Consider the following 26522-nt stretch of genomic DNA (forward strand, 5'->3'; position numbering starts at 1 on the left):
TGCCCTCCAGCCCCTCCATTATTTCCTCAATCTCAATTGGGGCTCCCAGCCCTTCAACTAGATCCTCATCAACCCTCGGAACCTCAACTGATCCAAAACTGCCTCATCCCCTGCACTCCCACCAGGGGTTCCGACTCATATAATTTGCTGTAAAAGTACTTAAACACCTCATTCACCCCCACTGGATCCAGGACCATATTCCCACCTCTACTCTTTACTCTCTCTATCTCCCTGGCCGCCTTCTGTATCTCACTAACTTGATAGAGTTTTTCAAGGAGGTCACCAAAATTATTGATGCAGGTAGGGCAGTGGATATTGTCTATATGGACTTCTGTAAGGCCGTTGACAAGGTCCTCCATGGCAGACTGGTACAAAAGGTGAAGTCACAGGGGATCAGAGGTGAGCTGGCAAGATGGATACAGAACTAGCTAGATCATAGAAGGCATAGAGTAGCAATGGAAGGGTGCTTTTCTGATTGGAGGGCTGTGACTAGTGGTGTTCCGCAGGGATCAGTGCTGGGACCTTTGCTGTTCGTAGTATGTATAAATGATTTGGAGGAAAATGTAACTGGTCTGATTAGTAAGTTTGCGGACGACACAAAGGTTGGTGGAATTGTGGATAGCAATGAGGACTGTCATAGGATACAGCAGGATTTAGATTGTTTGGAGACTTGGGCGGAGAGAAGGCAGATGGAGTTTAATCCGGACAAATGTGTGGTAATGCATTTTGGACGGTCTAATACAGGTAGGGAATATACAGTGAATGGTAGAACCCTCAAGGGTATTGACAATCAGAGAGATCTAGGTGTACAGGTCCACAGGTCACTGAAAGGGGCAACACAGGTGGAGAAGGTAGTCAAGAAGGCATACGGCATGCTCGCCTTTATTGGCCAGGGCATTGAGTATAAAAACTGACAAGTCATGTTGCAGCTGCATACAAACTTAGTTGGACCACACTTGGAGTACAGTGTTCAATTCTGGTCGCCACACTACCAGCAGGATGTGGAGGCTTTAGAGAGGGTGCAGAAGAGATTTACCAGGATGTTGCCTGGTATGGAGGGCATTAGATATGAGGAGAGGTTGAATAAACTTGGTTTGTTCTCACTGGAACGACGGAGGTTGAGGGGCGACCTGATAGAGGTCTACAAAATTCTGAGGGGCATAGACAGGGTGGTTAGTCAGAGACTTTTTCCCAGGGTAGAGGGGTCAATTACTAGGGGGCATAGGTTTAAGGTGCGAGGGGAAAGGTTTAGAGGAGATGCACGAGGCATGTTTTTTTACACAGACGGTAGTGGGTGCCTGGAACTTGCTGCCGGAGGTGGTGGTGGAAGCAGGGACGGTAGTGACATTAAAGGGGCATCTTTGCTGACTCACGGAAGCACAATGGGGGAAACCAGAGCTAAGCGGATGCTTGGCAGGGGGGGAGGGGGGGCTGACTGAAGGGGAGCCAGGGGAGGGGTATGGATGGAGAGTCGGGCGGGGGGGCCGCCGGGGGGAGAGCTGGAGGAGGGAGGTGGGGGCACGCGGCTGGCAGAAAAAGGGAGATGGCTAGTCGGCAGGATGGGGGGTTGGTCAACCTCCCGACCAGGCTGATCACGTGGAACGTGAGGGGCCTGAATGGGCCAGTCAAGCGGTCCCGCGTGTTCTCGCATTTGAAGGGGTTGAAGGCGGACGTGGCCATGTTGCAAGATACGCACTTAAAGCTCGCTGACCAGACGAGGCTGAGGAAAGGATGGATGGGACAAGTGTTTCACTCGGGATTAGATTCCAAGACCAGAGGAGTGGCCATTTTGGTCAGTAAACGAGTGGCATTTGAGGCGGGGAGCATCGTGGCGGACAAGGGGGGCAGGTATATAATGGTGAGTGGCAAGCTGCAGGGGGCCCGGGTGGTGTTACTGAATTTATATGCCCAGAACTGGGACGATGCGGACTTCATGAGGCGCGTGTTGGGTAGGGTCCCGGATTTGGAGATAAGTCACCTGATAATGGGAGGGGACTTTAATACGGTCTTGGATCCGAGCTTGGATGGTTCCAAGTCCAGGTCGGGAAAGAGGCCTGCGGCGGCCAGGGCCTTGTGGGAGTTCATGTTGAACGAGCACCGGAAATTACAGGCAGAGTTTGACCTGCTGACCACGGGGAAGGCGGAGGCGCAGCTGAGGAAAGCGAAGGGGGCAGTTCATGAGTATGGGGAGAAGGCGAACAGAATGCTGGCGCACAAGCTGCGCAGGAGGGAGGCGGCCAGAGAGATTGGGAAGTGCGGGATAGGTAAGGCAACATGGTGCTGAGCCCAGAGAAGGTTAATTAAGTCTTCAGGGAGTTCTACAGGAAATTATACGAGTCGGAACCCCCCGGGGAGGGGGAAGGGATGATGCAGTTCATGGACCGGTTGAGGTTCCCAAGGGTGGAAGCAGAGCGGGTGGAGGGACTGGGGGCCCCGATTGAATTGGAGGAGGTAGTCAGGGGGCTGGCAGGCATGCAGACGGGCAAGGCCCCGGGCCCGGACGGCTTCCCCGTAGAATTTTATAAGAAGTTCTCGGAGCTGCTGAGCCCGCTCCTGCTGAGAACCTTCAATGAGGTAAAGGAGAAAGGGACCCTCCCTCCGACAATGTCGCAGGAATTGATCTCGCTCATCCAGAAGAAGGAGAAGGATCCGCTTCAGTGTGGGTCCTACAGGCCGTTATCGCTCCTGAACGTAGATGCCAAGCTGTTGGCAAAAAGTCTGGCCACCAGAATAGAGGAGTGATTGGGGAGGACCAGGCGGGTTTTTTTAAGAGCAGGCAGCTGAACACGAACGTGAGGAGGCTCCTGAATATCATCATGATGCCCTCGGAGTGCGGGGGGAGGTGGAGGTGGTGGCTGCGATGGACGCGGAGAAGGCCTTTGACAGGGTGGAGTGGGAGTATCTGTGTGAGGCGCTAGGCAGATTTGGATTCGGGGAGGGATTTATAGGGTGGGTCAAGCTGCTGTATCAGGCCCCTGTAGCGAGTGTGTCCACAAACCGGCTAAGGTCGGAATATTTCTGGCTGCACCGGGGGACGAGACAGGGGTGTCCCCTGTCCCCGTTGCTGTTTGCCCTGGCAATTGAGCCGTTGGCATTGCGCTCAGGACTTCGAGGGATTGGAGGGGGCTGGTGCATGGAGGGGAGGAACACCGGGTCTCTCTCTAAGCGGATGGCCTGCTGTTGTATATTTCGGACCCGTTAGAGGGGACGGGGGAGGTCATGCAGATCCTGGGCTTCTTTGGGAGTTTCCCGGGGTATAAGTTGAATGTGGGGAAGAGTGAGCTGTTTGTGGTCCACGGTAGGGGCCAGGAGGAGAGACTGAGGGGGCTCCCACTCAGGATAGTGGAGAGGATCTTTCGGTACTTGGGGATACAAGTGGCTTGGATAGTCAGAGGCTTTTCCCCAGGGTAGAGGGGTCAATTACTAGGGGGCATAGGTTTAAGGTGAGAGGGGCAAGGTTTAGAGTAGATGTACGAGGCAAGTTTTTTACGCAGAGGGTAGTGGGTGCCTGGAACTCACTACCAGAGGAGGTAGTGGAAGCAGGGACGATAGGGACATTCAAGGGGCATCTTGACAAATACATGAATAGGATGGGAATAGAAGGATACGGACCCAGGAAGTGTAGAAGATTGTAGTTTAGTCGGGCAGTATGGTCGGCACGGGCTTGGAGGGCCGAAGGGCCTGTTCCTGTGCTGTACATTTCTTTGTTCTTTGTTTGTTCTTTGAACTGGGATGCCCTGCACAGGCTCAACTTAACCCGGCTAGTGGAGCAGATGGAGGGAGAGTTTAAAAGGTGGGATATGCATCCGCTTTCCCTGGCGGGACGGATGCAGACTGTGAAGATGACCGTTCTCCCCAGGTTCCTCTTCGTATTTCAGTGCCTCCCCATTTTCATCCCCAAGTCCTTCTTTAAGCAGGTGAATAGGATTGTTACGGGATTTTTGTGGGCGAATAAAACCCTGCGAGTCAAAAGGGTATTCTTGGAGCGTAGCCGGCGGGGGGGGGGGGGGGGGGGGGGGGGGGGGTCAAAAGGGTATTCTTGGAGGGGGCGGCGTGGGGGCGGCTGGAGGCGGCGTCGTGTAGAGGCACCAGTCTAGTGCCACTTGTCACGGCTCCGCTGCCGTTCTCGCCGGCGCGATGCACCACAAGTCCGGTGGTGACGGCGGCACTGAGGATCTGGGGGCAGTGGAGAAGACACAGGGGAGAGGAGGGGGCCTCTGTGTGGACCCCAATACGGAATAACCACAGATTTGCTCCGGGTAGGATGGATACCTACCAAGGCTGGTATAGGGCAAGTATTAGGAGGATGGGGGACCTGTTTATAGATGGTGCTTTCCCCAGCATGCAGGCACTGGAGGAAAGGTTCGGCCTGCCCTCGGGGAATGCGCTCAGGTACTTTCAGGTTCGGGACTTCCTTAGAAAACAGGTGGGGACATTCCCACTGCTGCCCCCACGTAGGATACAGGATAGGGTGGTGTCTGGCGTCAGGGTAGGGGAGGGGAAGGTGTCGGACATATATATCAGGAGCTACAGGAGGTAGAGGAAGCCTCAGTGGGGGAGTGGAAGGATAAGTGGGAGGAGGAGCTGGGCGAGGAGCTGGATGAGGGCCTGTGGGCCGATGTCCTGGGCAGGGTGAACTCCTCCTCATTATGTGCCAGGCTCGGCTTAATCCAGTTTAAGGTGGTGCATCGGGCGCATATAATGGCGGCAAGAATGAGTAGGTTTTTTGGGGTGGAGGACAGGTGCCCGAGGTGTGCGGGGAGTCCGGCAAATCATGCCCATATGTTTTGGGCATGCCCGGTGCTTAAAGGATTCTGGCAGGGGTTTGCAAGGGTGATGTCTAGGGTTTTGGACGTTCGGGTGAAGGCGAGTCCAACGGTAACGATCTTTGGGGTGGTGGAGGATCCGGGAGTGCAGGAAGCGAAAGAGGCCAAGGTACTGGCCTTTGCCTCCCTGGTAGCCCGGAGACGGATTTTGTTAATGTGGAGGGACTCGAAACCCCCGAGCGTGGAGACCTGGGTTAGTGATAAGGCGGGGTTCCTCAGCCTGGAGCGAATAAAGTTTGCCTTGAGAGGGTCCTTGATGGGGTTCTCCCGGCGGTGGCAACCTTCCCTTGACTTTCTAGGGGTGCAGTAAGCGTCAGCAGCAGCATCCTGGGGGAGGGGAGGGGGGGGGGGTTCAAGTGGGGGAGGGTACTGTTGATATAATGTGAGTCGGGCATGGAGACAAAACCCACCTTGTTCTGTTTTTAAAAAATGTTTTTTCTGTTTTGTAATTAGTTTTATTGTAAGCTTTGGGCTATGCTTATTGTTATTTTTTATTACCAACTGTATTTCTATTTTTGTTATGTAAAAACTACAGATTAGAAAAACTTTAATAAAACATTTATTTTTTAAAAAGGGGCATCGTGACAAATACATGAATAGGGTGGGAATAAAGGACCCCGGAAGTGTAGAAGATTTTAGGTTAGACGGGTAGCATGGTCGGCGCCGAAGGGCCTGTTCCTGAGCTGTACTTTTCTTTGGTCTTTGTTCTCTTTGTTCACACAGACATGGGGAGAATGTGCAAACTCCATACAGACAGTCACCCAAGGCTGGACTTGAACCTGGGTCCCTGGCGCTATGAGGCAGCATTGCTAACCACTGTGCCACCATGCGCAGGACATGTATGCAGGAATTGTCTCCTGCTGCAGCTCCTGGGAGCCCAGATTTCAGAGCTGGAGAAGCGGCCCATGACAGTGTTCAGCATTCACTTGGCAGAGAGTATTTTGGATAACACATATGAGAGGTAGTCACACCACAGGCTATGATTCCATAGGAAGGAAGGGAATGGATAACCTCCAGGCAGAGCAAGAGGACTAGGCAGGTATCTCTGGTGTCTATTACCCTACAAAACCTCTTTAGATACTTTTTAGGGAATGGCCTCTGAAAGGAAAGCAATGACAGCCAGTTTTGTTGCACCACGGCTGGTTCTGCTGCACAGGGGAGGAGTAAAAAGTGTGGGAATGCAATAGTTGTATGGGGATAGATAGGCATTTCTGTGCCCGCGACTCCAGAATGGAATGTTGCCATCCTGGTGCGAGGATCAAGGATGTCTCGGAGCAACTACAGAACATTCTGGAGGGGGAGAATAAACAGCCAGTGGTTCTGGAACACATCAGCATCACTGATATAAGTAAAAACAGAGATGAACATAGAACATTGCAGCCCAGTACAGGCCCTTCGGCCCTCGATGTTGCGCCGACCTGTGAAACCACTCTAAAGCTCATCTACACTATTCCCTTATCGTCCATATGTCTATCTAATGACCATTTGAATACCCTTAGTGTTGGTGAGTCCACTACTGTTGCAGGCAGGGCATTCCACACCCTTACTACTCTCTGAGTAAAGAACCTACCTCTGACATCTGTCTTATATCTATCTCCCCTCAATTTAAAGCTATGTCCCCTCGTGCTAGACATCACCATCCGAGGAAAAAGGCTCTCACTGTCCACCCTATCCAATCCTCTGATCATCTTGTATGCCTCAATTAAGTCACCTCTTAACCTTCTTCTCTCTACGAAAACAGCCTCAAGTCCCTCAGCCTTTCTTCATAAGATCTTCCCTCCATACCAGGCAACATTCTGGTAAATCTCCTCTGCACCCTTTCCAATGCTTCCACATCCTTCCTATCATGCGGCGACCAGAATTGCACGCAATACTCCAAATGCGGCCGCACCAGAGTTTTGTACAGCTGCAACATGACCTCATGGCTCCGAAACTCAATCCCTCTACCAATAAAAGCTAACGCACCATATGCCTTCTTAACAACCCTCTCAACCTGAGTGGCAACTTTCAGGGATCTATGTACATGGACACCGAGATCTCTCTGCTCATCCACACTGCCAAGAATCTTACCATTAGCCCAGTACTCTGTCTTCCTGTTATTACTTCCAAAATGAATCACCTCACACTTTTCTGCAGGTCTGAAATGCCGAAGATAAGGAGTTAGGAAGTTGAAAAGTGGAACCTCAAAGCTTGTGATCTCAAGATTACGACCAGTGCCACGTGCTAGTCAGAGCAGAAATATCAGGATTATAGCAAATGAATATGTGGCTGAAGAGATGGTGCAAGGGGGAGGGTTTCAGATTCCTCGGACATTGGGAGTGGTTCTAGGAGAGGTGGAACCAGTACAAGCTGGATGGTTACACCTGGGCAGGACTGGGAGTGTTATCCTGGGGCAAGTGTTTGCTAGTGTGGTTGGAGAGGGGTAAACTAGAATGGCAGGGGGTTGGAAACTGAAGCAGGGTTACAAGGGAATGAGAAACATGGACAGTAATGAAAGAAAGAACAGTAAAATTATATACAATGAATGATCGGACCTTAGGAAGTACAGAGGTTCAAAGAAACATTGGTGCGCTTGTTCACAGATCTCTGAAGACTTATATAAGGTAGTTAAGAAGGCCGATGGGATTCTTGCTTTTGTTAACCGAGACATTGAATATCAGAGCAGGGAGGTTATGCTGGAGCTGTATAAAACGCTGGTTGGGCCCCAGCTGGAGTTCTGGGTGCAGTTCTGGTCACCACACTATCGAAAGGAAATGATTGCACTGGAGAGAGTGCAGAGGAGATTCACCAGGATGATGCCTGGGCTGGAGCATTTCCGCTATCAAGAGAGACTGGTTAGCCTGGGGTTGTTTTCCCTGGAGCAGATAAGACTGAGGGGGGATCTGATGGATGTGTATAAAATTATGAGGGAGATAGGTAGGGTGGACAGGAAGGTACTTATCCCCTTAGTGGAGGGGGCATAGATTTAAGGTAATAGGCAGGTGTTTAGAGGAGAGGTGAGGAAAAGCTTTTTCATGCAGCAGGTAGTAAGAATCTGAAACTCACTGCCTCAAAGGGTGGTAGAGTCAGAAACCCTCACAACTTTTAAGAAGCATTTAGATGAGCACTTGAAATACCATTGCATAGAAGGATACGGACTAAGTGCTGGAAAATGGGGGTGCTTGATGGATTGGAGTTCCCAAGGTTAGAGGAACTAGAGAAGGCAGGCGTTGGAGGAGCCGGTGGGGCTGAGGAAGGTGATCGACAGTAACAGGGAGATGAAGTCGGGGAAGGCTCCAGGACCGGATGGCTTCCCAGCGAACTTTTATAAGGCGCTTGTGGCAGAGTTGGCACCGCATTTGTTGGGGATGTTTAGTTAGGTGTTAGAGAAGGGCGAGTTGCCAGAGATGTTGACACAGGCATCGATCATGCTAATCCCAAAGTGGAAGGATCCATTGGAGTGTGGGTTGTATAGGACCATCTCGTTGCAGAATCCATACAAAATAACCTTGATGTTCAGTGATGCCTCCCTGCATGTATCCCATCTCTTGTAATCATCACTTAAAATTTGGAATCAGCTCAGATGGCACTTCGGATTGGGGGGCATTTCGGTACTATCACCAATGTGTGAAAACATTGAGGATGGACGCAACTTATAGGAGCTGGAAGAGGGAGAGGCAAAAGATGTCTTCATTTCCTCAGCTCCCGAGGCAAGAGCTGGGGAAGGGAAGATCTCGGCCATATATGGATGGTTGCCAGAGACTGGGAGGCTCCATTAGAAAAAATGAAGGGGAAGTGGAAGGAGGAGCTGGGAGTGACACTGGGGATAGGGGCCTGGAGTGAAATGCTGTACTCGGTGAACTCGACATCCTCCTGCGTCAGGATGAGTCCGAGCCTGGTTTAATTTAAAGTGGTTCATAGGGCTCATATGACTAGATGCGTATGAGTGGGTTTTTCCCAAATGTGGAGAATAGGTGTGAGAGGTGCACGGGGGGACAGCGAATCACATACATATGTTTCGGCCTTGCCCCAAAATGGTTGAGTTCTGGACATCCGTGTTTGAGACTCTGTCGATGATCGTGGGGGTGAATTTCACCGTGTCCTTTGGTGGCAATTGTTGGTGCATCATAATTGCTGGAGCTGCCGGAGGTGAAGGGATCCGATGTCATGGATTTCATCTCTCTGATTGTCCAGCAGCGGATACTAATATTACGGGCCAGGGTTTAGAGAACCCCAAAGTTTATCATGGAGTTCACCTGACCCATAACTTTGAATAGATTTTGGTTATGGGGAGCACAAGGGCCCACTTTACAGCTGTGCTGCAACAGAGAGCTAAAAGTATTTTAAAACAAAAAAACAATGTTTATTCCATGAATCTCATTAACATTTTTAAACACACACAGTAAACATCTTAACAACCATCAACTAAAATACTTCCCCCAAAGAATACAGTGCTCTATAAGTAACCCTTAATCTTTCCTTCCAAAATCCATAAGACAAATACCCTCTTTAACACAGAGATCAGGTTCAAATTCAACTGACAGCAGTTATCACTTTGAAATATCCCAAATTAACTCTTGAACTTGTAGAGATATCCATGCATATCTGCTGGCTTTCACTGCAGCTCTTCCCTCTGTAAACAAAACTAAAACTCACAGACACACACCAGCTTTTCTTCAAAGCGAAAGAAAAGCAGACAGACAACCCAGCTCCACCCACACTGACATCACTGCAGCTATTTGACAAACACACATTTCTTAAAGGTATTCTCACATGACACAACTTGGATGGAGGTTGACGGTGCCACCGAGGGCTTCGCCATGGTTGGGAGATGTAGCAGAATTTCTGCAAATGGTGAAAATTAAATTTGTCCTCGGGGTCAGTGGAAAGATTCCACTCGAGATGAAGGCTGTTTGTTTCAGTTTTCAAAGATCTGTTTGTCGGCAGCAACTAATAAGGGGCAGGGGATGGGTTGGAGGGGCGACTGAGGGGGGGGGCATAGATGGGGGATTGTTTTGAGAATAAAATTAGTTAATTTATATGGATATAAAATGACAAACTGTCTGTAATATGGTTGCGTGGGTTTTTATGATCGTGGAATCTTTTGTATTGTTTGGAATAAAATATAATGAAAATAAAAATCCAATTTGGGGTATAATACCGCAATACCGCGACTGCGGCTGGCGTGAATCATTACTGATTTTCAAAAATGAAAACTAGTTGTGATGATAACACCCGGGCGCACACCTAAGTATAGCCCCCTGGTAGTGAGGGACATGGCCGAGCAGTGCAGGTCCTCTGGGGAGTTTCATAGGGAGGGTTCCCCTTGGTGTGTTTGGTGAGGGGGGGGTGGCCCGATGTCTTAGTGGGGTGAGGTGGATGATGGCTGTAAGAGGGGTGCCTTTAAGCTTTAAGGATGCCAGGTCCTCAGAGGGGCAGGTAGATTGCTTCCATGTATTGTGGAAACTTTCTCCGATCTTCGAAGGGCAAATTTTATTTTCTCCAATTTGAGGAATTCTGCCAGGGCGGACAGCCAGTCTGCGGCCTTGGGTGACGCTGCTGATCTCCAGCTGAGCAGGAGTCTGCGGCAGGTGATCAGGGAGGCAAACGCTAGGATATCTGTGGCTCTACTCGTAAAGAGATTTGGCTGTTCAGAGACACAGAAAACTGCCACCATTGGGCATGGCTCCACCCTTGCTTCCACAACCCTGGACATGACTTCACAAAAGGCGGTCCAGTACCTGAAAAGTTTGGGGCAGGCCCAGAACATATGGATGTGGTTGGCTGGGCCTCCCTGGCACCATTCACATTTGTCCTCCACCTCCGGGAAGAACCTACTCATGTATTTCCTGGTCAGGTAAGCCCTGCGCACCACCTTTCGCTTTGTTAGCCTCAGCCCTGCCCATGAGGAGGTGGAATTCGCCCTATTTATTGCTTCGATCCAGAGTCCTCCCACAACTCCATGCCCAGCTCCTCCCCCCACTTTTCTCATGTCTCATCCAGCGGGGCCTTGACCTCCTCTAGCAGTCGACAGTACATGTTGGCGCAGTTACCGTCCCCTAATTCGCCCACTGCTAGCAGTCTGCCCAGTAGGGTGTGTCCGAGTAGCTGGGCAAAGCTGTAATTTTCTTGCAGAGGACGTTCCTCAGATGCAGGTATTGAAGCTTGTTCCATTTCGGGAGTTGGAGCTTTTCTGTTAGCTTCACTCTATACAGATGACCTGCTCCTCTGTGTCTTCAACGCCCTAGCTAGCATGGAAGAAATAATGGAACTCCTAAGAGAGTCCGGATCCTTCTCAGGTTGCAAACTTGAGCAAGAGCAAAATCTTCCCCGTGGTTCACTGTGGGGGAGGGGGGGAGGGGCTGTAGGGGCAAGAATGACGAACAAAGGAAAGTACAGCACAAGAACAGGCCCTTCGGCCCTCCAAGTCTGCGCCGACCATGCTGCCCATCTAAACTAAAATCTTCTACACTTCCTGGGTCCGTATCCCTCTATTCCCATCCTATTCATGTATTTGTCAAGACTCCCCTTAAATGTCACTATCGTTCCTGCTTCCACCACCTCCTCCGGCAGCGAGTTCCAAGCACCCACTACCCTCTGTGCAAAAAGCTTTCCTCGCACATCTCCTCTAAACTTTGCCCCTCGCGCCTTGAACCTATGCCCCCTAGTAATTAACTCTTCCACCCTGGGAGAAAGCTTCTGACTATCCACTCTGTCCATGCCCCTTATGATTTTTTAGACTTCGATCAGGTCACCCCTCAACCTCCGTCGTTCCAGTGAGAACAATCTAGTTTATCCAACCTTTTCTCATAGCTTTCACAAAGGGTCATCTGGACTCAAAACGTTAGCTCTTTTCTCTCCCTACAGATGCTGCCAGATCTGCTGAGATTTTCCAGCATTTTCTTTTTGGGCTCTCCTCATGGTTAATGCCCTCCATACCAGGCAACATCCCGGTAAACCTCTGCTGTACCCTATCATAGAATCATAGAATTTACAATGCAAAAGGAGGCCAATCGGCCCCTTGCATCCACACTGGCCCTTGAAAGAGCACCCTACTTAAGCACACGCCTCCCTATCCCCATAACCCAGTAACGCCACCTAGCCTTTGGATACTAAGGAGCAATTTTGCGGCCAATCCACCAAACCTGCACATCTTTGGACTATGGGAGGAAACCCACACAGACAGGGGGAGGAAGTTCAAACTCCACAAGACAGGGTCCCTGGAGCTGTGAGGCAGCAGTGCTAACCACTGTGCCATCACGCTGTCCCAAAGCCTCCACATCCTTCTGGTAGTGTGGTGACCAGAATATTCCAAATGTGGCCTAACTAAGGTTCTATACAGCTGCAGCATGACTTGCTAATTTTTATACTCAAATGCCCCGGTGATGAAGGCATGCCATATGCCTTCTTGACTACCTTCTCCAGACTACAGGAGGGAGATAAATCATTTGGTTGCATGGTGTACCGAAAACAACCTCTCTCTAAATGTCGGAAAGACCAAGGAACTGATCATCGACTTCAGGAAGCGTAGTACGACACACACGCCCGTCTGCATCAATGGCTCCGAAGAGGAGATGGTCGATAGCTTTTAAGTTCCTGGTGGTCACCTTCACCAAGGGTCTGCCCTGGTCCACTCACTTTGATGCAACAGTCAAGAAAGCCCAACAATGTCTCTACTTCCTACGGAAGCTAAAGAAATATGGCATGTCTGCATCGACTCTCACAAACTTCTACAGATGTGCGATAGAGAGCATCCTATCCGGCTGCATCACAGCTTGGTATGGCAACTGCTCAGTCCAAGATCGCAAGAAACTGCAGAGTGTGGTGAACTCAGCCCAACGCTTGCCAACCCCCACATTGATTCTGTATACAACTCCCGCTGCCTCAGGAAGGCAGACAGTATTATCAGAGACCCCTCCCACCCAGGCATTGCCTTCTTCAAGACCCTACCATCAGGCAGAAGGTACAGAATCTGAAGACTCGCACATCCGGACAGGAACAGCTTCTTCCCCACAGCTACAAGACTCCTCAACGACTCCCCCTCGGACTGATCTGTTCCCAGTAAGAACACTATTCACGACGCCCTATGCTGCTCTTGTTCATGTATTTGCTCTGTTTGGCCCCTTGTTCCACACTGTAAACATCACTGCTTGTCGATGTACCATTTGTCACAACTTCCTGATCCGTAGTAGCCTCCATTTTAATGATAAGATATTTATCCTACACCTTTGTAATCTCCTCTTTACGAATGTCTAATTGGTGATGCAATGTCCTGTGTGCCAATTTCTCATTGTACATCATTTCAGTTCACTATTAAGCAGTTGCATAGGCTGGGATTTTACCAGCAGCATCAAAGTCCCAATATCCAATATGCGACCCGCAGACTCTGCCACATGTGGGCAGATGATGCTTGATAGTTTGGATAAATGGGCTGATTGCAGGTTTGTGTGCTCTCTTTGACTTTGATGTCTCTCAGTACATTCCTGAAAGAGGCTTCTCCATTTCAGTCAGACATGAGCCAGGATCTCCTATGAGGTGGTGGCTATGTTTGCCCACTTCAAGGTTTTTTGAGTACATCCTTAAGTGTTTCCACTGTACTAGGAATCTCTTGACATGACCGAGTTCCGAGTAGAGCAGTTGCTTTGGGAATTTGGTGTCAAGCATATAATCAACATATCCTGCCCAGGGAGCTGATTTTGAGTATTAGCACAGAGCTTATTTTGAGTGATTAACACATCAGTACTGGGCAAGTTGGGTTGGGAGAGTTTTCCTGTCATTGGATTTAATACCATAAGAAATGGGAACAGGAGTAGGTTGTTCAGCCTGAGGTTTTTAACAAATGGGATACATTACATCTGACTTTGGCAGCGAGGGTGCAGGTGGTAAAGGTAAATGTGCTGCCAGGGTTCCTGTTTGTTTTATAGACCCTCCCAATCTTTCTCTCTGAGGTCTCCTTCTGGAAGTTGGAGGCAGTGATTTTGGAGTTCATCTGGGTAAGGAAGGTGCCGAGGGTAAAGAGGACTCTATTACAGAGCCAGAAAGAGGGGTTGGCATTACCAAATCTGCTGTACTATTATTGGGCGGGGTATGTCAGAGTGGGTCAGGATGAAGGAGGTGTCCTGTAGGGGGTCCAATCTGAGGGCTCTGGTGACGGCTCCGTTGCCATTAGCTCTGGGGAAGTATTCGGGAAGCCTGGACGTACAGTCGACGGTCTGGGTGTGGAATCAGCTGAGAAGACATTTTAAGTTGGAGTGGATGTTGCTGCTGATGCCACACTGTGGGAATCACAGGTTTAAACCAGGGGACATGGATGGGAAGTGGAGAGGTGGGGTGGAGAGGGTGAGGGACCTGTACTCGAAAGGGAACTTTTCAGATCTGGATGAGTTGCGGGAGAGGTTTGAGTTACAGTGGGCGAGTGAATTTAGATATATGCAGGTGAGGGATTTTGCACAAATAGAATGGAGGGCATTTGCCAGGTTCCCAGAATACACTTTATTGGAGCCCCCGGATGAGTTGGGGGAGGGTAGGATTGGGGATAGATACAGGGAGCGGGGTGCGCAGGTGGTGAGGATCAAGAACAAATGGGAGGAGGATTTGGGGGCGAAATAAGCTGGGGATGGTGGTGCAAGGCAATGCGGAGGGTGAACTCAACCTCCTCCTGCATGAGTAAGAACTTAGAATCATAGAATCATAGAAGTTTACAGCATGGAAACAGGCCCTTCGGCCCAACCAGTCCATGCCACCCAGTTTTTACCATTAAGCTAGTCCCAGTTGCCCGCACTTGGCCCATAACCCTCTATACCCATCTTACCCATGTAACTATCTAAATGCTTTTTAAAAGACACAATTGTACCCGCCTCTACTACTACCTCTGGCAGCCCATTCCAGACACTCACTACCCTCTGAGTGAAGAAATTGCCCCTCTGGGCCCTTCTGAAACTCTCCCCTCTCACCTTAAACCTATGCCCTCTAGTTTTAGACTCCCCTACCTTTGGGAAAAGATGTTGACTATCTACCTTATCTATGCCCCTCATTATTTTATAGACCTCTATAAGATCACCCCTAAGCCTCCTACGCTCCAGGGAAAAATGTCCCAGTCTATCCAGCCTCTCCTTATAACTCAAACCATCAAGTCCCGGCAACATCCTAGTAAATCTTTTCTGCACTCTTTCTAATTTAATAATATCCTTTCTATAATAGAGTGACCAGAACGGCACACAGTATTCCAAGTGTGGCCGTACCAATGTCTTGTACAACATCAACAAGACGTCCCAACTCCTGTATTCAATGTTCTGACCAATGAAACCAAGCATGCCGAATGCCTTCTGCACCAAAAAAGTTTAAGGTGGCACATAGGGTATATATGACTCAGGCGAGGATGTGTGGGTTATTTCAATAATCTTAATTGTCACAATTATTCCATTAATATTGCAATGAAGTTACTGTGAAAAGCCCCGAGTTGCCACATTCCGGCATCTGTTCGGGTACACGAAGGGAGAATTCAGGATGTCCAAATTACCTAACAGCACATCTTTCGGGACTTGTGGGAGGAAACCGGAGCACCCGGAGGAAACCCACATGATGTGTTAGGCAGGTAGGTTCGATGTGGACTGCACTCGATGCAGGGAAGCTAGAAACAGACGTCTAACACTGGAGAAGATCCAACACTTATTCAACGACAGAACTGATATACATATTCAGCTGTGAGTCGACACTATACTGAACTGACTGGAGATCTTTTAGTAGCCTGACCAGACTTATTAGCTACCGCATGGTGTTTGCACTTGCTATCTCGCGGACTCTGATTGTCCCAGTGGCTGGGTCCCGAGAGAGCGGGAAACCTAGTGCCCTCTGGCTTTATAGTGGTAGTGTCCTGTCTGGTGATTGGCTGCACTGTGTTGTGTGCTTACTGGTCATCCTGTGTGTCAATCACTGCCTGTCTGCATCTCATTATATACATGAGTGGATATTGTGACACCACGCAGACACGGGGAGAACATGTAGACTCCACACAGACAGTGACCCAAACCGGGAATCGAACCTGGGACCGGTGGCCGATGAGTGCAGGAAGTGTGGGTGGGGCACGGCAAATCATGCGCACCTGTTTTGGGGTTGCAAGAAGCTGGAGAGATATTAAAAGCAGTGTATAGGATGCTATCTAAGATTGTGGGGTGGTGATCAGGCAGGACCCAAATGGTGGCGATTTCAGGGATAGTGGAAGTACTGCGGTTGCTGAAGGGGAAGGGGGCCAATGTTGTGGCCTTCACCTGTCTAATTGCCCGGCGAAGAAGCCTGTTAAATTGGAGGTCATATACGGCCTGGCTGGGAGACTTGTACAACTTTTTCCGGTTGGTGAAGATTAAGTTGGAGTTGAGGGGGTCAGCGGACGGATTCGAGGTGCAGTGGGCTTGTTCATGATGATGTTTGAGCAACTCTGTGTCGCTGTTTTGTTTACACGTTTGGAAAAAAGTACTTTTTTTAAACTTGGAAGGGATCCCAAATGCAGCCACCTGTTGACTTGACCGCTGCAGCAAATGTCTCAGAGGAATGGCTGCATGTGGGTTACATGCATCTGGATTGTAGTCCCAGTGTCTTCCAAGTCATACCGCATTGGGTATGTGAGGGAGAGAAATGCTAAAGATTTAGTTCCCCATGGTCTCTGAGTGCACTTAAGCTTTATCTATCAAGCAAACATTCAGATTTTTGGCTGTACTGCCCGCAGCACTGAGTCACCAACCTTCGGTTGCCCTCTCAGTTCTTCAGGGGTCTTCTCAAGCCTGCTTTGTTTCAAGTCTACCCCCAGCGATCCAGCTATAACTTGGAGCCTTGTTCTCTGTTCCTATCATTTACTTTTACTCAATGGGATCCATCACTGGTCCTGTCTTTGTTCAACTCCATGGTTTCAGGCGTCGGCAATGCTCCTCTCTCCACGTCCTGCTCCCTTCTCTTGAATGGCATGCGCAGCTTAAGTTACCTGACTTTCCCGGTTGCACTTGGATAGAAGTCCTGAGGCCTACTGGGAACTGTAGTACCCAAACTATGACTGCTGATTTAGGTCACTATTTTGAGTTTTGTAACAGCAGCTAAGGATCAACGGGTAAATCAAAAGCTAATTGCAGTGGGGTTGAGTCAGTCTGTGCAATTTTTTTTGAGGAAACAATAATCTTTACAAAATTATGAGTGGTATTGACAGCTTATGAGTAGATATTCAGAAGCTTTTTCCCAGTGTGGAAAAGTCAAATACTGGGCGACATAGGTTTAAGGCGTGAGGTGCAAAGTTTAGAGGAGATATGCGAGGCAGGTTTTTATTTACAGAGGGTAGTGGATGCCTGGAACTCACTGCCGGGGGAGGTGGTGGAAGCATGTACAATAGCGACATTTAAGGGGTGTCTTGGCAAATACATTAATAGGATGGGAATATAAGAATACGGGCCCCGGATGTGTAGAAGTTTTTAATTTAGATGGACAGCATGTTCGGCGCAGGCTTGGAGGGCCAAAGGCCTGTTCCTGTGTTGTACTGTTCTACGTTATCTCTGAGTGGAAGTTTTCCACTTGGCAGCTTTTAAACAGATTCTTGGGTGAAATTCTCTGGTATCGGCGCGATGTCGGCCGACCGGCGCCATAAACGGAGCAAATCAGTCGGGCATCGCGCCGCCCCAAAGGTACGGAATCCTCCGCATCTTGGGGGGCCCAGCCCTAACCTTGAGGGGCTAGGCCCGCGCCGGACTGATTTCCGCACCGCCAGCTGGCGGAAAAGGCCTTTGGTGCCCTGACAGCTGGCGCGGAAATGACATTGCCGGGCGGCGCATGCGCGGGAGCGTTAGCGGCCGCTCACAGCATCCCCGCGCATACGCAGTGGAGGGAGTCTCTTCCGCCTCCGCCATGGTGGAGACCGTGGCGAAGGCGGAAGGAAAAGAGTGCCCCCACGGCACAGGCCCGCCTGCGGATCGGTGGGCCCCCATCGCGGGCCAGGCCACTGTGGGGGCACCCCCCGGGGCCAGATCGCCCCGCGCCCCCCCCTCAGGACCCCGGAGACCGCCCACGCCGCCTTGTCGCGCCGGTAAGAGAGGTGGTTTAATCCACGCCGGCAGGACAGGCATTCTAGCTGCGGGACTTCGGCCCATCCGGGCCGGAGAATCGCAGGGGGGGGCCCGCCAACCCGCGCGATTCCCTCCCCCGCCGAATCTCCGGAGCCGGAGAATTCGGCAACTGGCGGGGGCTGGATTCATGCCAGACCCCGGCGATTCTCCGACCCGGCGGGGGGTCGGAGAATCTCGCCCCTGATGTTCAAATAAGTCTCTGAGAATAGATACAGTGTGTTATGCTGTTGGAAAGGTAGAAAGCTGAAGTCAGGGAGAACAACTGATGTGGTTTGAATAAGACCCACTCTTGCTGTTTTAGTGTTGCTACAGCTGACAAGATCATTTAAAAAGGTTGGAGAAGGGACTCTCTGGGGATTCTGTACCATCAGGACAGACATAGAACATAGAACATAGCACAGTACAGACCCTTCAGCCCACGACGTTGTGCTGATCATTTATCCTAATCTAAGATCAACCTAACCTACACCCTTTCAATTTACTGCTGTCCATGTGCTTGTCCAAGAGTCGCTTAAATGTCCCTAATGACTCTGACTCCACCACCTCTGCTGGCAGTGCATCCCACACACCCACCACTCTCTGTGTAAAGAACCTACCTCTGACATCTCCCCTATAACTTCCTCCAATCACCTTAAAATTATGTCCCCTCGTGACAGCCATTTCCACCCTGGGGAAAAGTCTCTGGCTATCCACTCTATCCATGCCTCTCATCACCTTATACACCTCTACCAAGTCACCTCTCTGCCTTCTTCGCTCCAATGAGAAAAGCCCTCGCTCCCTCAACCTTTCTTCATAAGACATGCCCATCAGTCCAGGCAGCATCCTGGTAAATCTCCTCTGTACCCTCTCCAAAGCATCCACATCCTTCCTATAATGAGGCGACCAGAACGGGACACAATATTCCAATTGTGGTCTAACTAGAGTTTTATAAAGCTGCAGCAAAACCTTGCGGCTCTTAAACTCGATACGCCTGTTAATGAAAGCCAAAACACCCTACGCCTTCTTAACAACCATATCAACCTGGGTGGCAACTTTGAGGGATCCATTTACGTGGACCCCAAGATCCTTCTGTTCCTCCATACTTCCAAGAATCCTGCCTTTAACCCTGTATTCAGCATTCAAATTCGACCTTCCAAAATGAATCACTTCACATTTATCAAGGTTGAACTCCATCTGCCACTTCTCAGCCCAGCTCTGCATCCTGTCAATGTCCTGCTGTAACCTGCAACAACCCTCAACACTATCTACAACTCCCCCAACCTTCGTGTCATCGGCATACTTACTAACCCACCCTTCCACCTCCTCATCCAAGTCATTTATAAAAACCACAAAGAGCAGAGGTCCCAGAGCAGATCCTTGCGGGACACCACTGGTCACCGACCTCCAGGCGGAATACTTTCCATCCACCACCACTCGTTGTCTTCTTTCGGACAGCCAATTCTGTATCCAGACAGCCAAATTTCCCTGTATCCCATGACCACTAATTTTCTGAATGAGCCTACCATGGCGAACCTTATCAAATGCCTTACTGAAATCCATATACACCACATCCACTGCCTGACCTTCATCAATGTGTCTTGTCACATCCTCAAATAATTCAATGGGGCTTGTGAGGCATGACCTGCCCCTCACAAAGCCATGCTGACTATCTGACTATCTTTAATCAAACTATGCTTTTCTAAATAATCATATATCCTATCTCTCAGAATCCTTTCCAATATTTTGCTCACCACAGACTAAGACTGATGGGTCTGGTGTTCCCAGGGATTTCCCTATTCCCTTTCTAGAATAGGGGATCAACATTCGATTCCCTCCAATCATCCGGTACTACTCAAGTGGAGAGTGATGACGCAAAGCTCATCGCCAACGGCGCAGCAATCTCCTCTCGTAGTAACCTTGGGTATATCCTTGACTTATCCATCCTGATGCTTTTCAAAATTTCCAGCACATCCTCCTTCTTAATATCAACCTGTTTGAGTCTATTAACCTGGTTCATACTTTTCTCATGGGCAACAAGGTCCCTCTCTCTAGTGAATACTGAAGCAAAGTATTCATTTAGGGCCTCCCCCATCTCCTCAGACTCTAGGCACAAGTTCCCTCCACAATCCCTGATCGGCCCTACGCTCACTCTGATCATCCTCTTATTTCTCACATAACTGTAGAACGCCTAATCCTTCCCGCCAGGGCTTTAGCATGCCCCCTTTTAGTTCTCCTCAGTCTATTTTTGAGTTCCTTCCTGGCTACCTTATAACCCTCTAGAGCCGAGTCAGATCCTTGCTCCCTCAACCTTACGTAAGCTTCCTTCTTCCTCTTGACTAGAAACTCCACTTCTCTTGTCATCCAAGGCTTCTTCACCTTACCATTCCTTCCTCGTCTCAGTGGGACAAAACTATTCAGCACTCCCAGCTTTCTCAGAGACTGGACTTATGAACATTTGTTTTGTTTGCTATGTTCTGTTTTCTCGCATTAGGCAGCTGTCTTCACATGTAAATACGTTCACATATGCCACCACTTGTACATAAGTTAGTATATGCCACCACATGTAAATACATTCCCGCATGCCAATAGAACATACAAAAAAAAGGAGAGATGTCATTATGTGCAAACATGCAGATAATGATATACAGACAGGCAGCTAATGAACACAGAGAACAGGACATGACCAATGAGCAGGCAGGACACTCAGGGGTGGTATCTCACTATAAAAGGCATGAGGCACTCACACTCCACCTCTTTCCACTGATGAACCTCTACAGAGTGAGTCAGGGTGTATGTACAGTATCACACCTCCAGCACGTGGCTAAGAGCTAGTCTGGTTCAGTCAGACAGAGTAACCACACTTAGGTTAGCAGAGAGTCGAACTCATAGAGAACTGTGCTAACTGTGCTACTGGTTCATAAATCAGATTGAACTAACTTCAAGGTCTGGAATATCTTTTGGTTAAAGCTGCATTCAGTTGCAGCCTGCGTTATCCCAGAATACATAACACATCACCAGCAAGTGCTCCTTAAACAATCCCCACATTACTGTTGTGCATTTCCCCAAGAACAATTGTTCCCACTTTATGGTCCTCAGCTCCTGTCTAATAGCAGTATAATTTGCCCTCCCCCAATTAAATACCTTCCCATACTGTGTGTTCCTATCTCTCTCCATGACTATGATAAAGGTCAAGGAGTTGTGGTCACTGTCACCGAAATGCTCTCCCACCGAGACATCTGACACCTGGCCTGGTTCGTTGCCGAGCACCAAGTCCAATATGGCCTTCTCCCTAATCGCCCTATCTACATATTAGGTCAGGAATCCTTCCTGTATACACCTGACAAAATCTGCTCCATCCAAACCATTTGCACTAAGGAGGTTCCAGTCAATATTGGGGAATTTGAAGTCACCCATGACAACAACGCTGTTACTTCTGCACTTTTCCAAGATCTGCATCCCAATCTGTTCCTCTATCTCTCTGCTGCTTTATAACAATATTAGGCGAGAACTGAAGAACATAGATTGGGGGCGGATGTTTGAGGGCAAATCAACATCTGACATGTGGGAGGCTTTCAAGTGTCAGTTGAAAGGAATACAGGACAGGCATGTTCCTGTGAGGAAGAAAGATAAATACGGCAATTTTCGGGAACCTTGGATGACGAGTGATATTGTAGGCCTCGTCAAAAAGAAAAAGGAGGCATTTGTCAGGGCTAAAAGGCTGGGGACAGACAAAGCCTGTGTGGCATATAAGGAAAGTAGGAAGGAACTTAAGAAAGGAGTCAGGAGGGCTAGAAGGGGTCATGAAAAGTCATTGGCAAATAGGGTTAAGGAAAATCCCAAGGCTTTTTACACGTACATAAAAAGCAAGAGGGTAGCCAGGGAAAGGGTTGGCCCACTGAAGGATAGGCAAGGGAATCTACGTGCGGAGCCAGAGGAAATGGGCGAGGTACTAAATGAATACTTTGCATCAGTATTCACCAAAGAGAAGGAATTGGTAGATGTTGAGTCTGGAGAAGGGGGTGTAGATAGCCTGGGTCACATTGTGATCCAAAAAGACGAGGTGTTGGGTGTCTTAAAAAATATTAAGGTAGATAAGTCCCCAGGGCCTGATGGGATCTACCCCAGAATACTGAAGGAGGCTGGAGAGGAAATTGCTGAGGCCTTGACAGAAATCTTTGGATCCTCGCTGTCTTCAGGGGATGTCCCGGAGGACTGGAGAATAGCCAATGTTGTTCCTCTGTTTAAGAAGGGTAGCAAGGATAATCCCGGGAACTACAGGCCGGTGAGCCTTACTTCAGTGGTAGGGAAATTACTGGAGAGAATTCTTCGAGACAGGATCTACTCCCATTTGGAAGCAAATGGACGTATTAGTGAGAGGCAGCACGGTTTTGTGAAGGGGAGGTCGTGTCTCACTAACTTGATAGAGTTTTTCGAGGAGGTCACTAAGATGATTGATGCAGGTAGGGCAGTAGATGTTGTCTATATGGACTTCAGTAAGGCCTTTGACAAGGTCCCTCATGGTAGACTAGTACAAAAGGTGAAGTCACACGGGATCAGGGGTGAACTGGCAAGGTGGATACAGAACTGGCTAGGCCATAGAAGGCAGAGGGTAGCAATGGAGGGATGCTTTTCTAATTGGAGGGCTGTGACCAGTGGTGTTCCACAGGGATCAGTGCTGGGACCTTTGCTCTTTGTAGTATATATAAATGATTTGGAGGAAAATGTAACTGGTCTGATTAGTAAGTTTGCAGACGACACAAAGGTTGGTGGAATTGCGGATAGCGATGAGGACTGTCTGAGGATACAGCAGGATTTAGATTGTCTGGAGACTTGGGCGGAGAGATGGCAGATGGAGTTTAATCCGGACAAATGTGAGGTAATGCATTTTGGAAGGGCTAATGCAGGTAGGGAATATACAGTGAATGGTAGAACCCTCAAGAGTATTGAAAGTCAAAGAGATCTAGGAGTACAGGTCCACAGGTCATTGAAAGGGGCAACACAGGTGGAGAAGGTAGTCAAGAAGGCATACGGCATGCTTGCCTTCATTGGCTGGGGCATTGAGTATAAGAATTGGCAAGTCATGTTGCAGCTGTATAGAACCTTAGTTAGGCCACACTTGGAGTATAGTGTTCAATTCTGGTCGCCACACTACCAGAAGGATGTGGAGGCTTTAGAGAGGGTGCAGAAGAGATTTACCAGAATGTTGCCTGGTATGGAGGGCATAAGCTATGAGGAGCGATTGAATAAACTCGGTTTGTTCTCACTGGAACGAAGGAGGTTGAGGGGCGACCTGATAGAGGTATACAAAATTATGAGGGGCATAGACAGAGTGGATAGTCAGAGGCTTTTCCCCAGGGTAGAGGGGTCAATTACTAGGGGGCAAGGGTTTAAGGTGAGAGGGGCAAGGTTTAGAGTAGATGTACGAGGCAAGTTTTTTACGCAGAGGGTAGTGGGTGCCTGGAACTCGCTACCGGAGGAGGTAGTGGAAGCAGGGACGATAGGGACATTTAAGGGGCATCTTGACAAATATATGAATAGGATGGGAATAGAAGGATACGGACCCAGGAAGTGTAGAAGATTGTAGTTTAGTCGGGCAGTATGGTCGGCACGGGCTTGGAGGGCCGAAGGGCCTGTTCCTGTGCTGTGCATTTCTTTGTTCTTTGTTCTTTGTTGCTATTGGGGGGGTCTATAGAAAACTCCCAATAAAGTGACTGCTCCTTTCTTGTTTCTGACTTCCACCCATACTGACTCAGTAGACAAACCCTCCTTAACTTCCTCGTTTTCTGTAGCTGTGATGCACTCCCTAATTAACAGTGCTACAACCTCTCTTTTACCTCCCTCCCTATTCTTCTGAAAACATCTAAACCCCAGAACATCTAACAACCATTTCTGCCCCGATGAAATCCATGTCCCTGTAATGGCCACAACAGCGTAGTTCCAAGTACTGATCCATGCTCTAAGCTCATCTCCCTTATTCCTGACACTCCTTGCATTGAAACAGGCACACTTTAACCCATTCCACTGAGTGCAACTTTGCCCTATCAACTGTCTATCCTTCCTCACAGACTCGCTGCATACTATTTCTACCTGTTCAACACTGCCCTATCCTCTGATCCATAGCTCTGGTTCCTATCCCCTGCCAAACTAGTTTAAACCCTCCCGAAGAGCTCTAGCAAACCTCCCACCCATAATAGTGGTGCCCCTCCAGTTTAGGTGCAATACGTCCTTCATGTACAGGTCCCGCCTTCCCCGGAAGATATCCCAATGATCCACATATCTGAAGCCTTCCCTCCTGCACCAGCCCTGTAGCCACGTGTTCAGCTGCACTCGCTCTCTGTTCCTTGCCTCACTTGCACGTGGCACCGGTCACAATCCTGAGATCACTACTCTGCTTGTCCTGCTCTTTAGCTTCCAACCTAACTCCCTAAAATCACTATTCAGATCCTCATCCCTTTTCTTAGCTATGCCGTTGGTGCCTATGTGCACGACGACTTCTGGTTGCTCCCCCTCCCCCTTAAGAATCTTGTAAACTCAATCCGAGACATTCCTGGCCCTGGTACCCGGGAGGCAACATACCTTCCGTGAGTCTCGCTCGCGACCACAGAATCTCCTATCCATTTCCCTAACCATTGAGTCTCCTATGATTATTGCTTTTCTATTCTCCCCCCTTCCCTTCTGAGCCACAGAGCCAGACTCAGTGCCAGAGACCTGGCCGCTAGGGCCTTCACCTGGTAGGTCATCCCCCCAACATCCAAAACGGTATACTTGTTTTGAAGGGGAACGGCCACGAGGGATCCCTGCACTGTCTGCCCGTTCGTTTTCCTTTCCCTGACTGTAACCCAGCTACTCTTGTCCTGTACCTTGGGTGTGGCTACCTCCCTGTAACTCTTCTCTATCACCCCCTCTGCCTCCCGGATGATCTGAAGTTCATCCAGCTCCAGCTCCAGTTCCCTAACACGGTCTCTGAAAATTAAATGAAATGAAAATCGCTTATTGTCACAAGTAGACTTCAAATTAAGTTACTGTGAAAAGCCCCTAGTCACCACATTCCGGGACCTGTTCGGGGAGGCTGGTACGGGAAGCTGGCGCTGGAGTTGGGTGCACTTCCCACAGGTGTAGTCAGCGGGGACACTGGTGGTATCCCTCACCATCCACATCCTACAGGAGGAGCAGGCAACTGCCCGAGCCTCCATTCCCTCTGATCTTACAGAATGTAGCTGCCCTGTAAACTAACTGGAACTCCGCCCTCAGACTCTGCTCCCAGTCAGTTGCAATCTCTAAACTCCCGGTTCCCTTCTCGCTCTTTGAGGAAATGAAATGAAAGGGGCACCAAACAAAGCCACTGCAGCTGGCTCACCTTTATACTGTGACTCCAGTCTCTGAAAACTGGCCGAATCCAATTAACTAATTAACAAGCTGCAGCTGCAAGCAGAGCCTGAGTGAACTCTGTTTAAAGCTGGTTTAAAACTCACCTTCTTCTAACCCAAACAGCAACTTTTAAGTTAATTAACTAAATTAAAAAAAGACTAGACTTAGATAAAAATGAACCCTTAATATCCCTCAGTCACCAAACTCTCACTATAGCACTCAAATTCAGCACTCAGTGCAAACAAAGTCTGCACTGTAGCTGGCTCACCAGTGTGAGACACATGGGGGCTGGTTTAGCTCAGTGGGCTAGACAGCTGGTTTGTGATGCAGAACAAGGCCAGCAGCGCGGATTCAATTCCCGTACCAGCTGAGTATTCCAAATTCTCCTTCTGTGTACCCAAACAGGCGCCGGAGTGTGGCGACTAGGGGCTTTTCACAGTAACTTCATTGCAGTGTTAATGTAAGCCTACTTGTGACAATAAAAAGATTATTATGCGTCCAGTCAGTGGTAAACTCTATTCCAGGACTTTGGATGGAATACGGCTGTTGCTAAATGTGACTCGGGTTGAATCGAGAAATTAAGTGAGAGATCCAAACGGGGAAGGCTGATTTGGAATGATTGGAACATTGAACATGGTCCGACATTTGTGCGGGAAATAATGCTAGTGTTTGTAACTGTGTGAGGGGTATCTTTGATGTATCAACTACTTTTTAAATATTTTTTAAAAATAAATTTAACCTACCCAAATCTTTTTTTTCCAATTAAGGGACAATTTAGCATGGCCACTCCACCCATCCTCCGTATGTTTGGGTTGTGGGGGTGAGACCCACGCAAATACGGGGAGAATGTGCAAATTCTAGATGGACAGTGACCCAGGGCTGGGATCGAACCCGAGTCCTCAGCGCCATGAGGCAACATGGTTAACCACTGCGTCACCTTGCTGCCCTGTATCAACTACTTAAAGTGAAATGTATTTTTTTTATTTGAAACATCCCTCATCTGTTAATTATTTTTTGAACTACATTGATTTGAATTGTTTGTTTCAGTAAGACTCCAGCTTACCTTGAAGCCCATGATATTTTGGTCCTTGTGGCATCAATTGGTCCAGAAAGGGATCAGCTGCCCATCAAGGCAGATCCCAGAAATGGGGCCAGGCCGATTACAGAGTAGAATCGATGTAAGGCCTGCAGTAGGTTACATTTGGTCGTGGGAAGTTCAATCCTGACTCCCGATTTCTGATGGGACAATACTGCCTCTCATGTTTCTCTT

General features: G+C 49.0%; 1 protein-coding gene across 9 annotated transcripts in view; it reads right to left on the minus strand.

Moving 5' to 3' along the window:
• dzip1 (DAZ interacting zinc finger protein 1) overlaps positions 1 to 26522 on the minus strand; it is a 646334-nt gene that overhangs the window by 257872 nt on the left and 361940 nt on the right. The gene's annotated exons all lie outside the window — the stretch shown is intronic.

The sequence above is a fragment of the Scyliorhinus torazame genome, chromosome 15 (genome assembly GCF_047496885.1).
Source record: "Scyliorhinus torazame isolate Kashiwa2021f chromosome 15, sScyTor2.1, whole genome shotgun sequence".
NCBI classification, from domain to species: domain Eukaryota; kingdom Metazoa; phylum Chordata; class Chondrichthyes; order Carcharhiniformes; family Scyliorhinidae; genus Scyliorhinus; species Scyliorhinus torazame.